The sequence below is a fragment of the Bactrocera oleae genome, chromosome 5 (genome assembly GCF_042242935.1).
Source record: "Bactrocera oleae isolate idBacOlea1 chromosome 5, idBacOlea1, whole genome shotgun sequence".
Classification (NCBI taxonomy): domain Eukaryota; kingdom Metazoa; phylum Arthropoda; class Insecta; order Diptera; family Tephritidae; genus Bactrocera; species Bactrocera oleae.
In genome coordinates this window covers 3,433,110-3,449,039 of record NC_091539.1, presented here as the reverse complement: position 1 = coordinate 3,449,039, position 15,930 = coordinate 3,433,110, and the positions used below count along the sequence as shown (strand labels likewise).

Below are 15,930 nucleotides of genomic sequence, written 5' to 3'. Positions count from 1 at the left end.
ATGAACTTTTTGTTTACATTTAGCCAAGTCCACAACCTTTGTTTACGTTTAGCCAAGTCAACAACCTTTTTATATTTGGGTGTGGACCTGGGTAAACGTAAACAAAAAGTTCATTGACCTCGGCAAATGTAAACAAAAGGGTCAATGAACCCAAATGTAAACAAAGGTTGTGGTCTTGACTTAATCTTGGCAAAGGGTGTGGAATTGGTTAAATGTTTTAGTTGGTCGGTATTAGGTCTGGAGATCTCTAAAGACCAATGACCGCGGTAAGGGTCGCAGAGACAAACTCCGCGGCTGTCAATTCTCCTACTTAGCCAGCTTAAGTCCAGCTATAGGCATATTTATAAATCACCAAACCGTAAAATTCGAAAGTTTTCCGCTGATGTTGCCACTGCTGCCGCACTGCAACTTACACATATTACTTACAATTTGTTAATGCTACGACTTCAGTGTTGTTTTGTAACGAATTTCTTTATTTTGTATAATTTTATTTTATTTTTTTCTTCACGCCCATTGCAATCGCATTTACGCCGCCGCCGAAACCGTAGACACCGCGTATCATTACCACCAATCGATTTCGCGCCCACATTAGACGCAGCGCTTATTGTAATCGTTGTTGTAGCTGGTGTTGAAGTATTGGCGGCTGACAAACTGTCCGATCAATCGACGTAATATCAGCTTCGACGCCGACCACAATGTTGCAACTTGTGCGTGACGCATTGCGAAAAAGCGCTGATTTGATGATAAGTAAAAATAACACACACATGAGCCCGCATATCTAAGGCAGCTAGGCAGAAAAGGTACGGAACGGTTATGGGAAAGTGCACTGTGTGAACTATAATGGACAGCCGGGCGTTGAATTGATGCGTAGTGGGAAGTTGTTACGCATAAAACGCAACAAAAATTATGTGAGTACCGAAAGAAAATGTATTTATTGGCACTTCCCTGAAAATAAATAATATGAAAAAAGCGCATGCGGAAATCGATTCGAAATGTCTTTAAATGTTGTGTGAGAAAAATAATTGAATAAGACCTGACATACCGGTTGTTTGGGTTGTTGAGGCGAGTAAATATTTCGAAAAATGCAAGGAATGTATTGAATAAGTTTTGCTCATTTTTTGGCTCAACTTTAGAATTGCGCCACTCTCAAGGCTCTCAAGTGATCCTCAGAAACCGAGTCTAGCGTACAGCGGTGGAACTCAGAGCTAGCTATTATGACTTGTAAAGATTTATTGGAATTATTCCAGTAATCATCAATATAAAATTTCCTTGAAAACGACGATCGAAAAATATTCTAAAGGTTTGGTCTTAGTGAATTTTTCGTAAAATATAAGATATTTACAGATCAAATAATTGTTGAAATATAATTTTAAGGCAACCGCGAACGCAGTTTTTATGAGAATTCATATTTAAAATTTTCCAAACTGTATTTAAACGATCGCAAAAGTGTTTTGTCTTATACCGGCGGAATTTCGTGGAAACAAGAGAGGAATATATCTTGAGTCAAAGCCATTAGAGATACAATTTTTTTATATGCTTATATAGTAAATAAAAAAAATATATATAGTCAAATAAAAAAAAATTACAAAATAAAAAAAAATATACACAAAATTACTTAATAAAAAAAATAAAAATTAAAAAATTAATAATAAATGAAAACAAATAAGGAAATAAAAAAAATTAGAAAGGAATTACAAAATTTAAAAATAATAATTAAAAAGAGAAAAAATTAAAAAAATTGATAATTAATAAAAATAAATTTTTTATATGCTTACTATACAAATTAAAAAAATATATATAAAATTAATAAAAAAGTTAAATAAAAATTAATTATAAATATAAATAAAAAAATTAAATAACAAAAAGAAATTTCAAAACTTAAAAACAATAAGAATTAAAAAAAAATTTTGTTTAAATAATAATTAAAAATAAATGTTTTATATGATATACATATATATTAGAAAATAAAAAAAATATATAAAATTAATAAAAAATAAATAAAAATTAAAAACTTAATAAATAAATAAAAAAAATATAACATTTAAATAAAATTAAAATTAAAATTGTTTAATAATTATAATATTAATTTAAAAAAAATTAATAATAAATAAAAAATAAAAAAACAAAACTAATGCAAAATTAAATTAAGAAAAAATTAAAAAACAATTAATTAAAAATATATGAAATAATTTTAAATAATTGTTTTGAAGATTTATTGCTGAAATTTATTTTTAAATTAATTATATTTTTGGATAATTACAATACTTATCTACTTCTAAGTAAACAAACTTAAAATTTCGCATTGAACAATGTGAAAGTCGGCATCAGTGTCGCAGAAAGCTCTCTTTCCGAAATTAAACACCAAATTCGTTGCACGTTCTATAGAAATGTAAATAAAAGCACATACACTCACACATAAAAGTCATGCATAACATTTTGCAAATAGAAATTCATGTAATTTTCAAGCTATGCATGTTTTTTGCAAAACAATTATGCAAAACACACACACCAATACAGATAAATGCAAAATGCAAGCTTTTGAGTGAAGTGTGCCAACGACGAGCACAGCAATCAAGCCAAAGCCAGCACTGCCACCGTTATTTATAAAAGATAAAATACAACAACAATAAAAAGGTAAATAATGGTTTGACATCTGAATAGCAGCCTCGCATCTGCTCTTTTAAGCAATTCACGTTTTTAGTTCAAATTATGCGTTTAAAGCTTTGCATGCGGCGCAGCTGCGCAGTGAAAATTTGCAACAAATATGCATAGTAGTGTGGTATAACAAATAGAGATTTGAATGTTTTTAGATTTTATCGCAATTTTCGTTATAAAAAATATCATGCATATAAATCTATAACATACACATGTACATTATATATACGTACATACATATGTACATATTTAAATATGCACCTGCGCACACGAATTATAACTGAAAATGTTACTTCCAAGTCAATATTAACATTAAGTAGTTTTGTCCAATTTTTAAAATTTATTAATTTTTTTTATAATTACTTTTGGACTTGATTCGTTGCTAATTTTATTGCTGTTTTGTTGTGAAACGATAACAAGTCTTTGCCATTCATTCGTTTGCAATTTGGTTTTCATGGGTATTTAGTCAAAAACAAGCTTAACTTGTTCTGCAGATTTGTAGGTGAAATAAAAAAATAAATAAAACAAATATTATATTTATTTAAAATAAAATTATAAAAAGTAAACAAGATTAAAAATATTGGAATAATTTGTAGTAAATATCAATATATGTAAATTATTATATCAAAAGACAAAATTAATTTTTACACCGGTCAACAAAAAAAAAAATTTTTTTGGCTAACACTGAAATTTTTATTTTTAGCTTTTAAAGTTTGCCTGATACGCATGGGCCTGATTCGCCCATACGAACATAAAATAAATATGAAAAAATTTCTACAAAAGCAGACAAAAAAAAAATAAAAATTTTTTTCCCTTATTTTCGGTATAGGAAAAACTGAAATTTAACATTCAGAAGTCGGCGCCAAAAATTATGTGTTATGTGTTATCGGCGATGGCGGAGGTGTGAGCCGGTACATTGTCATGATGTATTACTACTTTTTCGCCGCCAAATTCAAAGTTCAGCATAGTAGAGCTATTTGACCGTTTTGCTCTTCTCAAAGTAGTGAATGTAGATCCCAATCTGTGAATACCACGCTGCGTCCCCTTTCCGGCCAATAGAACAGTCATCGCCTTCTTTGTTGTTAGTTCGTAGAGTAAAGTCCACTTGTTCGTCTGTTGCCCTCTGGTGTGTATAAATAACATAGATCCATGTTTCGTGGACGTCCCCGTAACGAGGCAGGGAATTCTTTGAATTGCGCTTAAACAGCATGAAATACGGTTTTGTAGTGTTCTTACAGTTAAGCTTGTTGTACGGAGAGTGCAAACGCGGTATTCAATGTGCGGAAAGCTTTCGCATGACTAATATTTCATGTACGATATGATCCACACCGTCTTTTGAGAGGCCTATTGTATCTGCTCTCTCAGCGCACCTTCACTGATGGTCTGCCAATACGAGATCGTCGACTTTCCTAACGTTATTCTCTGTGTTAGCCATTTTAGGCGCACTTCTGCGCGATTCATTAAAACAGACGTTCGGCCACGTTGAAACTCGAAAGTCACATTAAGACGTCTACAGATTTAGCAAGTGAAATGGCGATACAGCGCTCACAAATTGTGTAATCACTTTCTGTAGCTAATGGTAGACGCCAAAAAACTATGAACAAGGAAACGCTTGCGCCCTTAACCAGAGTTAATAAATATTTTACGCTTCAACCACAAGCAGTCAAGCCCTACTTCACGCTAGCTGTTGGTGATTTTTTATGTTAATATTTTCAGAAATGAATTTCACGTCAAAAATGTAGGAATGCGCAGCGCGCGCTCTACTCTTCGCCGCACCTTATTTGCATTCAGTCATCTTCAAAACGAGTGCTGCAGCGCTGCAACTGCAGGTGGGTTTGCTAAGCGGCAGTAAGCGCTAGCGGATATTTCCAGCTTTTCCACAGACAATTTTTTATAGCTACGAACAGGTTTGGTCGGTTGAATACTTTGTACGTTATTTTTTCTGCTTTTTTCCTTTGAAATCTCAAGCGACTTATTGGCACATTGTCGTCGCCAACATCCGATCCAGTTCAGTTCAGCGCGACGTTGACATATACAACACATAAAACTCGTCATCAACTGCAGTGCTGGTGGCACGACGATCATGATAGCGTTTTATCAAACACAAGCGCACATATATCGAGCATAATTTTCTATAGCGCTGCGGCGTGGACTCACGCCGCATTGCAGTTGGGTCAGCACGTACGGAATGTGGTTCCAGCGAATTTAGCGCAGCGAAAGAAAAATAAATGTCGAAAAACGTATAAAATAGTAGCTGTAGTTTTGTCGCAAATCTGCGCAGATGCTGTCAATACCATCCGCATACGTTCATATACGGCTTGGTCCAATCCGCGCAGTAGAAACTTGTTGTGGATGCGCGCGCGCTTTTTGTTAGACGCTTCAATGGACACATCAATAGTAGCCAAGGCGGGTGCGCGCTTTGTCGTTGGCCGTATTGAAGCGCTGGAATGTGGTAATGCCATCGGTAGCCGCCGGCATAAACAACAGTGGCACTCGAGTCTTGTTTAGCATCCTCGGTTGCATGCTGCGCATTGCTAAATACAGCGTCTCAGCAGCGCGCCGATATTGTTTGCCTCAGGTGTTTATTGAGAAATTATTATTGATGTTTAGATAATTTCAAATTTGACGCTGTGCAAATGAAAAAGATTTGTGCATAATTTCTTTTCTGCTTTTAGAGCCACAAATTAGTCGAAGACGTAACTTTGCTGGCATATACATACACATATATACGAAGAAAATTTCGCAGAAAGATCTGGAGATGGACAATTGGTGCCATCGCAACGAAAGTTTTTGAGTTCTAGGCTTTGAATTCCAACCTAGGCATAGTCAAAAATGAGTAAAAGCAGTTTTCAGTCTAGATCGCAGCTCGAAGAGAAAAATAAAGTCCTCGAGTATATTTCAGTTGTGCTGAGACATCTTAAGACTTTTGAAGTCCTCCATTCTACGGATGACCTCCAAACGAGCAGTGAGCTTGCGTAAACCCTAGCAGACTTTAACTCTTACTAATTACATCTTAAAAATATAAGAAACTTCCAAGTAAATTTAGTAGCTGAGAAGCCTGTCGTCTGAGTTTGTTGTCGGAAGAGGCCACACGCACCTGCAATAATATATTTTTAGGAAGTAAACAATTTGTGTTTCTGAAAACTCTTAGTCGCTAAAGTTCAGACATAAGAGAGTCGGCATTTCGACTTTCGGTTAATTCAAGTTCTCAATATCGTTCTCAGTATTGTAATACGTATAAGTAGAAGATGACAAAAAAAAGTGGAGTAGTCGGAGTCAGAAGAAGACGACGATATGGGTTTCGGTCTCCTCGTTCCTACCACTTTAAAGTCAACTGTTGCCGTCGAACATTTGAAGAATGCGTTAAGTAAGCATCAAAGTCGCTTGTGAAAGTCTCCCTCATTCAAGAAAACTTTATTGAACTCTCCATAGATCTCTTCGATCCCGGTTGCTTAAGAATTTTAGGTGCTGAGTTTCGAAAAGCCTACTTGGAAGTTGATTGGTTTTTAGAAAACCTGACGAACCTATTTGGAAGCTCGATCAAATAGTGAAGATTGTAAGAATGCGCTGCGTGTTCTAAAAATATTTGCAGAGTTAAGCGAAAGACAGCAAGACGGCTAATCGTTTCCCGCATCATTTGCGTGTGAAAATATTATTTGCCAATCCACAAATCAAAAAAACATTCATTAACCACATCAATACATTGAAGTATCGCCTTGACTGACTAACGACGCTGTAACGTTAGAGGTCAGAGACACCACACAAAACAAATAGAAGACACGACAGAAGGCGTAATTTTCCCACCAACAAGCTGGCAATCAATGAAACCACAAATATTCTATTGCGACCGCAAATGACGGGAAGCCAAATGGCAAATAGAAGTTGCGATTTGTAGCGACGAAGTTGCGATTTGAGATTGCAATTGAAATACAGACGAGTCAGACGAACCAATTGGTGCACACAGTTAGCAGCTAAGCGCTAACTGCACAAAAGCGCTAGAATTTCTAACACCGTCGATGAGGTGACGGAACCACTGAAGCTTGGCAGGGCGATGGGCATGCCGGCGCTGCTGAACATTAGACAATGTATATTGAACTCGCACACATATGTGTATGACGTATGGAGTGCGTTGCTGGTGAGCTCAAGTCTTGCTGTATCATTGAAAGCAAGCAACTGTCCGCTTCAGTGGTTGTTTACTTGTAAAAGCAACTGTTAATCGAAAGACCGTTGCTTGACGGCCAGTGAGACCGATTGACTGGCTGACAAACAGACAGACGGACGCACGGCTGAAGAAACAGAACAGCAACCAATGAAGCGAATACTGATAAAGAAAATCGTTACCAAACAATTCACACTGCGTCGGGTGAGGAAAAGTAACAAGAGTAGTTCGCGGCTTCTATACATGTAACGCGCGCTGAGTTGGACGCAGCAGCTGCAGACGAACACAAAGATTGTAAAGTCACGCGCAACGAGTAACGTTTAGCGAGTATGCTTGTTGTTGTTTTGGCCGAACGGTGCACTGCGGCAATTATTGATATTTTGTCAACATTGAATGACAGCTCACAACAGCAGCTGCAGCTGCAACAATAACAAAAACGCATGGGAGCTCGCTCGCGTAAGATTTTTTTTTTTACAGAAAAACAACGTTGAAAAGTTCGTGTAGATTGGCGCACAGTTGCGCAGGCGCAACAATAATTTTGGAATGCATGTCGCTTGGTAAGGAATCAGCAGTAGAGTGTTGGCGCATAAGGCAGAAGCTAGCTCCAGCGACGATTAAGCGCGTCTTGGTGTATAACGCAGGCACGTACAAGTTTTATGTGATTTTGCTTGCCAGCGGCGTACACGACAATAGCCGCGAGCGCGCTTATGAGCGCTGAGCGCCTTCGGCAGCGCAATCGTGCACACAAGTCTGCGACGAGCTGCGCGCATGACGTCGGGAGCAGACGGTGTGGAGCGCTGTGTGCGCGTTAAGTTGGGGGGGCCAAATTGAGCGCTGTTTGTTATTCGTTGACTTGGCGGCTCAGCGTCTTCTGTTCGCCGTGTGTGCGCTCAGCACTACAGTCTTCGTTACGGCAAGCGTTCGCGCAGTCTTCGATTTGCACGCGACTAATAAACAACGTTCGTCTTTAGCGCGTAGCTACTACGAGTTTCTTGAAATATACGCAGTGTCGCAGCGCGTTTATTATACGCAAGTCTATACAATCCGGTATACCGTTGGTACTTTGCATTGCGCGTCACTTAAAGTTCGAGTTTGCTGCTGCAGTCAAATGTAAATAAAACTTGAATTGTTCAGTTGTGCTGCCCGCGCATATAAAATAAAAGTAAAGAAAAACCTTTGAAAGGGTAAAAAGCAAAAAATAAAGCAACAACAGCAAAGTGGTAGTGGAAGTGGTTTAAGTGGTCAGTTAGTTGACGATTTGTATGTTTTTCATATTTTTGGTCGATTCGTGTGTTTGTGCGTCTCCCTCTCTTCGCTTGCATTCGCTTTGAACTTTGTTTTGTTTTAATTTCTTTCTTTTTAAGTTTAATAAAATTTATTTATTTATGTTTTTTTTAATCACACACACACACACACGGATCTCCAAAAATACCAGTCGCGCATATACAAGCACTCATATACAAGCGCGTATATGCGTATGTGAACACAAGCCGCACACCTTCGGTCGATAATAAAATATTTGATAAATGAGCGAAAATTTGGCTTTTGGATTACGTTTTTTGGATTTTTGCTTTTGTTTTTGCAGCGCGTTTCGAAACATTTTTACGTCAAAGCTTTGAATTTGGATTTGGATACGTCGACATATCTACAGCAACAGCAAAAGGTTATAGAAAAGGTAAGTGGGACACATGCACCAACGCTCTTCGACTCTTGGGCTTTCAGTGGTAATAAAAATTTCACTTTAGAATTTATGACGGTTTTTTTTTTATGAAAGTTCACACAGCTTTGCTACGCCGGTGTTATAATGATAGTATAAGATCAAGGGTCCTTGCGTGTGGTGTGAGACTTTGATATCTGTTGACTGCAGAGGCGGTGTTTTAGCATGTGGTGCGGCTGCATAACGGTAATCATTTGTCGCACTAGCGCAACGAGTTTGTTGCTTGTGCTGTTGTAATGCTATAAAAATACTCCATATATGTATAACAATACATATATATGAATATATTTCCACTATACCGTTCGATTTACTGTTGGCTAATAGCGTATAAATATCGTCTGTTTCCTGTCTGGACTTCTACACAACATTGTAAAAATTCTGGCTGAGACCTCTCTTAACTGATTTTATACAATATTATTCACATATTTCCAACTGGACCTTTTTTTTACTCGTATGATCTCAGACCGATCCAAAGGTAAACGATCTTCTGTATATACCTTAAGTGTCCACAAAACGCAAAAAAGTTGATGTGAAAGCAACTAATATTAAAGTTCCATAAATAGCCAAACTTGAACCGAACCAAACACTAGGTCTATCGCCAATAGAACGGTAGTTTTTCGGAGCGTATATTAGTTTAAAATCTGACAGAAATAACATCTTAAAACCGTCACCTATGTCATTTAGTACCCTTTAGGACTCTCTTCGAGAAGAGTTAAAACTCCTTAAGTGACTTTCCGAGACGAAAGAGCTCATTATAAAAAAAGCGCAGCTCTTTCAGCTAGCATAAAACTCATAAGAAACCACAATTTCGAATATTCGTTAGATTTCTAAGTAGATCTGTATTCCTTGAACTTCACTTATATACCTCCGATGTCCGACAGAACAATCTCTTGAGATAACCGTGTTGGTATATCGTTTAGAGTTCGTCGAGCGCTTCAAGCTCAAACATAAGAATTCGGTAAGGATTGACTGAGATTGTTACCTTTATAAGGATTACTGTTATTAAAAGCGCTTTTCTTAATCTTTCTGGACTGATTTGCGACAATTTCTATCGATACAGGGCTTTCTCTAGCATTCTTCTTTGAATCGATAGCACTGAGCAGTCACACCGGATCGATATTCCATGTATACTATCGGATATATCATGGTTGGAACTACTCACAGACTTTATGGTAGACCTATCAATAATTACGCGACCGTTCGGCACTTCCGCACGCAGCGTTAATACTATATACAGAATATTGCCTTGTATTATAACATATCATTTAGTCATGGGAGTCTCAAAAGAGAGTCTAACACCAATCATTGAGATCATATTCCACCACTGACTTATGCAATCGACTACTCTATCGAAATTCCTTATGGTTATAATCAAAGTCGAACCTTGAACAGACACAACCGCCTCGCAGTAAATCATTTATTTGAATTATTAGCCGTAAGTGATTATTATTAGCATTTATAAACAAATCAGACGCTAACAACTTTGTTAGTAAACAATTTAAACCGATATCTTGTGGCTTGGCTTGGCGCGCCGTGTCTGTGGTGTAAGCATAGCGCGTTTCCTGTCAGTCACAGTTCGGTTTATTCGATAGCAAAATAAATATGCATCTGGAAGCAAGCGTACAAACATATGCGCTCATTATTTCATTGCTTGTAATTGTAATGTGAGGCCAATTAAATACCAACTGCGGCGTGGCATTAAAAGCAAATAGCATACCCACTGTTAGGTATGTACATAACTTCCTTCGGAATGAGATCATCCGCGATTTAATAAAAATGATGAGTGCAAACAAAAGCTTGCGACGTTCGAAGGCAAATATTTCAAATGACGCTGCAATTATGCAATTTCGTAAGCCGCTTGGTGATGCATGAAAAAAAATGTATTACGATGTTATATACAGTATAGTGTCAGCATGCTGGAAGTGCTTGAAAATTTAACACGAAGTTTTGTAATAAAGGCGCTCTTTTCTATTGGGAGTTTGTGATTTCCTAGTATACTATCGCATTCTGGTGCAAACATCCGTTAACTCACGAGTATACTTCTCGACTCCTTACTTCATTGAACCACCAAATGCCCTTGGTCTTTAAAGAACATTTTCGTAAGAAACATCTAGATCTTTATTTTCTTCCCTTGCTTTAAAAGTGGACTGAGCGAGCTATGTCAGTATACACTTTTTGAGCAAATTTATTTTTCTTGAGTTTATAGTGGTTCTAAGAAGGTTGGCGATCCGTGGATGACGGGTTTTCAGCGGAGTAGAGTCGCGCTTTTGCTATTTTTGCGTTTCATATGTATTTTACGGATTTAGTACTGCCTTGAAAAGTGTAGAGTCTCTATATCTCTCCAAAAAATTTAATTTTCAATAAAAGTCGAACTTCCAAGGTGCGATCCATTAATGGCGGGTTTTTATCAGTTCCGCCTCGAAAAGTGTAGAGTCTCTATATCTCTCCAAAAAATTTAATTTGCGCTGAAAGTCTAACTTCCAAGGTGAGATCCGTTAATATCGGGGTTTTATCGGATTAGAGTCGCGGTGAGCTAAATATATATTTTTAAGGACTCAGTAAAGCCGCGAAAAGTGTAGAGTCGCTATATCACTCCAAAGATTCTAATTTTCGTTGAAAGTCGTACTTCCAAGGTGAGAGTTCTATGCAAAGAGTGCTCAAAATGGTGTCATGGAGGTGATTTTGAAACTAAAACATCTCTCTACACAAACGATTTCATAAACGTTTAGCGTGTTTATATTAATATGACTGACACTGCACTAACTAACCTTAAGTGGGTGCAGACAAATATATTCTTCAGATTTAGAATTCCACTAATGAGCGCTTCAATTGCAACAATTTTAGTATATTTTTTTCTCTACAGACGAATAGATATGTTCGGATATATGTATGTAAAGTAAATATGTATGTCAGTTGATACTTGCATATACAAGTACTCGTAGTGGCAGTTCTCTATGGAACATAAGTATATTATGCCGTCATTTGAATTGGCATTTGTGAGACACGACTTGACGTGATTTCGAAAGCTACATATAAACACACACATATGTACATACATATGTATATGTAAATATATGCATATAAGCGCGTCTCGGTGAAGCGCGCAATGATTGGACTAGAATTTTGCGTTAAAGGGGGGCAGCAGCTAAAAAATGCTGGAGACACACCTCAGAAAAAAATTATAAAAATAAAACTGGAAAGAAGTTACGCGTGTTTTGATATGCATAAACGCACACATTTGTAAATATATGTATGTAAGTAAATACTTTCGTAAGAATTCGAGTTTCTCGCGCTGTTTGCATATGCGATATAGCCGTTGACTTGACAACCTTGCGTGCGAAAATATATTTACTTTTTTTTATTCTTATTTTTTTTTTTGATTTTTGAAATTTTTTAATATTTTGTAAATTTTTTATTTAAGCCTATAAGCAAGCAAATAATTTAAAAAACTTTTAATTTGTTTTTTTATGTTGCTGCTGTCAACTTTTGAAGTGGTTCATCTTGAACATAAATGAACCTGTCTGCCAGACACTATTTTATGCGCAAAACAAGTTTTAGCAGTAATTTTAATATCATAATATTACTGAGTTTAAGACTGACTTTCAGTCTGTTTGCCGACACAGGTTTTGCTTTTCTTTGGTATTTAATATTTTATTATTATTAGTTGCGCAGCGTGCCGACTGCTTATCTGAAATGCAAATGTTGTTTAGAATTTTCTATTAGTAGTTTGCGCATAATCAAGCAAAAAGATAAAAAAAGGTCAGTTATAAATATAACTAGCTGATTAAAAAAACATTAATATAAAAACTTAAAAACATTTTTTATTTAAAACTAAAAGAAAAATTAAATATAAATATTAAATACATAGAGTTTGTAGATATATAATATTTTAATATTGTATAATTTTTAAATAATAAAAATTTTTTCAAAACTTTTTTTGAAGTTTATATTGAAGTTTTTTGTCAAAAATGTTTGACTTAAAGCTAAACATACGTTTCCATATAAAAAATTGAGCATTCAAAATTTAAAATTAATTAAATTAAAAGTTAAAAAAAAAAATTTATTTAAAATTTGTAATAACCGTATAAAATAATTAGTTTAAACTTATGTTTTTTTGTTTCTGCAATGATATGTAAAACATAAAAAATAAAAATAAAATTATTTAAAATTTTTAATAACACTTTTAAATAAAAAATTTGAATTTCAGTTTTTTATTTTTATAATAAAAAAAATATATTTCCAAAAAAAAGTGTTGAAAATATACATACATATGTATATTAAATAAAAAATCATCGAAAATCTGTTATATTTTATTTTCAAAAGTAGGAATTATTTCAATTTAAAATATTTGTTAATATAATTGTAAACATTTTTTAAGGAAAATAAATAATTTTTATTGAAATTTTTAAAATATATCAATAAAAAAAATTATAAAATTAAACAAATATACATAGTTAAAAATTACTAAAGCTGATTTTCCTGTTAAAAAAAATTTAACTTTTAAGAGTTCAAAAATTTCGAACGGATGTACATATATGCAATAAAACTATTAAAAAATTGCTATTTTTTGTTTTAATTTGCTCTCATATACTGCAATATGAATTCAATGTCATTATTAACCATTTAAATTTGAACTTTTATATCGTACAATACTTCATAAACATTCGAAATGCACCTGAGGCGTCGAACAATAATATTGAATAATATAATATAAGAAATAAAAACAAAAAAAGTTAAAAAGTGAAGAGCATAATAATTGAAAATGTAATGAAATGAATGCACTTTAACGGTTTGGTATTTATTTTAATTTTGATGAAACAATAACATTAAAACAGGTTAAAGTTAGCTTTCTCATTACCAAAGTATGGTTTTTACTCACAGGCTTTCTTATATAGAGCCAGCAGCCAGAAACCCAGCTCTTCACATCACATCAACTTAATCGAGTCACATGGCTACTGGCTTGCCACCCAGCAGCCTTTCTTATATAGAGCCAGCAGCCAGAGGCTTAGCATTTCAGATCACATAAACACGTCATTTGACATGACATCCACTCAACTACGTCACATGGCTACTGGCCAGCCACCCTAGCAGCCTTTCTTATATAGAGCCAGCAGCTAGAGGCCTAGCCTTTCAGATCACATAAACACGTCATTTGACTTGACATCCACTCAACTATGTCACATGGCGACTGGCCAGCCACCCTAGCAGCCTTTCTTTTATAGAGCCAGCAGCCAGAGGCCTAGCATTTCAGATCACATAAACACGTCATTTGACATGACATCCACTCAACTATGTCACATGGCGACTGACCAGCCACCCCAGCAGCCTTTCTTATATAGAGCCAGCAGTCAGAGGCCTAGCATTTCAGATCTCATAAACACATCATTTGACATGACATCCACTCAACTACGTCACATGGCTACTGGCCAGCCAGCCTAGCAGCCTTTCTTATATAGAGCCAGCAGCCAGAGGCCTAGCATTTCAGATCACATAAACACGTAATTTGACATCACATTCACTCTACTATGTCACATGGCTACTGGCCAGCCAGCCTAGCAGCCTTTCTTATATAGGGCCAGCAGCCAGAGGCCGAGCATTTCAGATCACATAAACACGTAATTTGACTTGACATCCACTCAACTATGTCACATGGCGACTGCCCACCCACCCAAGCAGCCTTTCTTATATAGAGCCAGCAGCTAGAGGCCTAGCCTTTCAGATCACATAAACACGTCATTTGACTTGCCATCCACTCAACTATGTCACATGGCGACTGGCCAGCCACCCTAGCAGCCTTTCTTATATAGAGCCAGCAGCCAGAGGCCTAGCATTTCAGATCACATAAACACATTATTTGACATGACATCCACTCAACTACGTCACATGGCTACTGGCCAGCCACCCTGGCAGCCTTTCTTATATAGAGGTAGCAGCCAGAAGCCCAGCACTCCTAATTTCTTTAGATCTTTACTAAACATCCCATCTACTTAATTGAGTCAGGTGAGGCTCAGCCAGCTCCTCCGACGAATTTCAAAACTTTTAATATGAAAACTTAATTTTTTCTGTGTATTTTTCCAATAATTTTTATTTTTACACGCCTAATAGTTGCAGTTTCTCTATTTAACACAAATTGCTGGAAATGCAAAATCATAATTTTTCGCTAACAAATTTTGAAATTAAAAACATGAAAATCAATTGACATGCATTCCAGTTATTTTGCTTTGCACTTCTTTTACGACATTTTTACGGTGGAAAGTGCATACAACAGCAACCGTTAGCCGCTGGAGGTGTGCACAGCAGAAAAAATATAAGTAAAAAAAAAATTAAGTAACAGCACGCAGCTTTTCCATTCGCCAAGCACTTGACTGATTGCATTTTTAATGTTTTGCTGTTGTTATGAAGTGCAACGAAGCCAAACAAAAGAAAACACTGCAATTAATATTTTTTAATTGTTTGGAAGTCTAATGCATGTACGTAGGCCTGGACATAGGTGCAAACGCGAACTGCCGCGCGCCACTCAACACTGAAAATTGTGCCACTTTCGACTCATTACGATTCGATTTCGTTTGTTTAGCAATTTTTTTTGCAATTTTTATGAAATTCGTTTTTGCGAAAATAAATTAACTGCAATAAATAAATGCATTATTTTTTTCTTGAACTGAAAAATGCATTTACCGTTATTTTTACTACAAATTGCATTGTAATGGCAACATCATCACTGTAAATTGTAGCAATCGTGCTAACTTAGGCGCAATTGTGTCTTAACTGTAAGTAGTTGTCTGTCCGTCAGTCGCATGCCTCGCTTAGTTTTCTAAACAAACGCGCGCCAGTCTGCGCATCTTTCACTTTCTTCTGCGCTTATTGTATTGGAAAACACAACCGATTGACTTTCTTTTACGATTCTGTTTTCATTACATTTTTCTGATACGCGCGCGCGCAGAGTAAACGCTTTTCAATTCCATGAAATAAATGTGGCGCGCCAATACAGGGACCGCCAAACTGTGTTTACATTCAATATAAAAGCTTTGTAACAGCTAATAAAAAAGTGCTTTGCACTGTTGTAACTGAAACCTCTCGATTTTTACGGAACAATAGATATGTAGCGTAGTACCGATAAGCTCTGTGCATTTCAGAACTTTTTTCCATGTTTTTTTTTGGATTTTAGGTAAAACCCCTTGGGGGTTGACTAAAAATATTCATTATGAAAATTTCATTACATAATAAGACTAACCGATATATTTAAGTAGGTAGGATCATTTCAGCGAGTAGATCCTGGTTCACGATGCATCGTCAATTTTTAATTGCCCACAGCGCACTTTACAGTTACCATTCTGTCGACGAGAGTAATCTTGAGATATGCTTAACGCTTCCTTCTCCGCACCCTGTATATATTACGAAC

General features: G+C 36.0%; 1 protein-coding gene across 4 annotated transcripts in view; it reads left to right on the top strand.

The window, feature by feature from the left end:
• Nucleotides 1-7,719: 7,719 nt before the first annotated feature.
• Nucleotides 7,720-15,930, top strand: part of LOC106619244 (D-beta-hydroxybutyrate dehydrogenase, mitochondrial) — a 26,709-nt gene continuing 18,498 nt past the window's right edge. Inside the window, exons 1-2 of one of the 4 annotated variants that reach the window (XM_036359559.2) lie at nucleotides 7,720-7,924; nucleotides 8,400-8,489. The gene's annotated coding sequence lies outside the window, so the exon portion shown is untranslated. Of the gene's footprint in view, nucleotides 8,075-8,399; nucleotides 8,490-15,930 lie in introns of all 4 variants that reach the window. The other 3 variants (XM_070110010.1, XM_014237271.3, XM_036359558.2) reach the window with 3 other exon arrangements.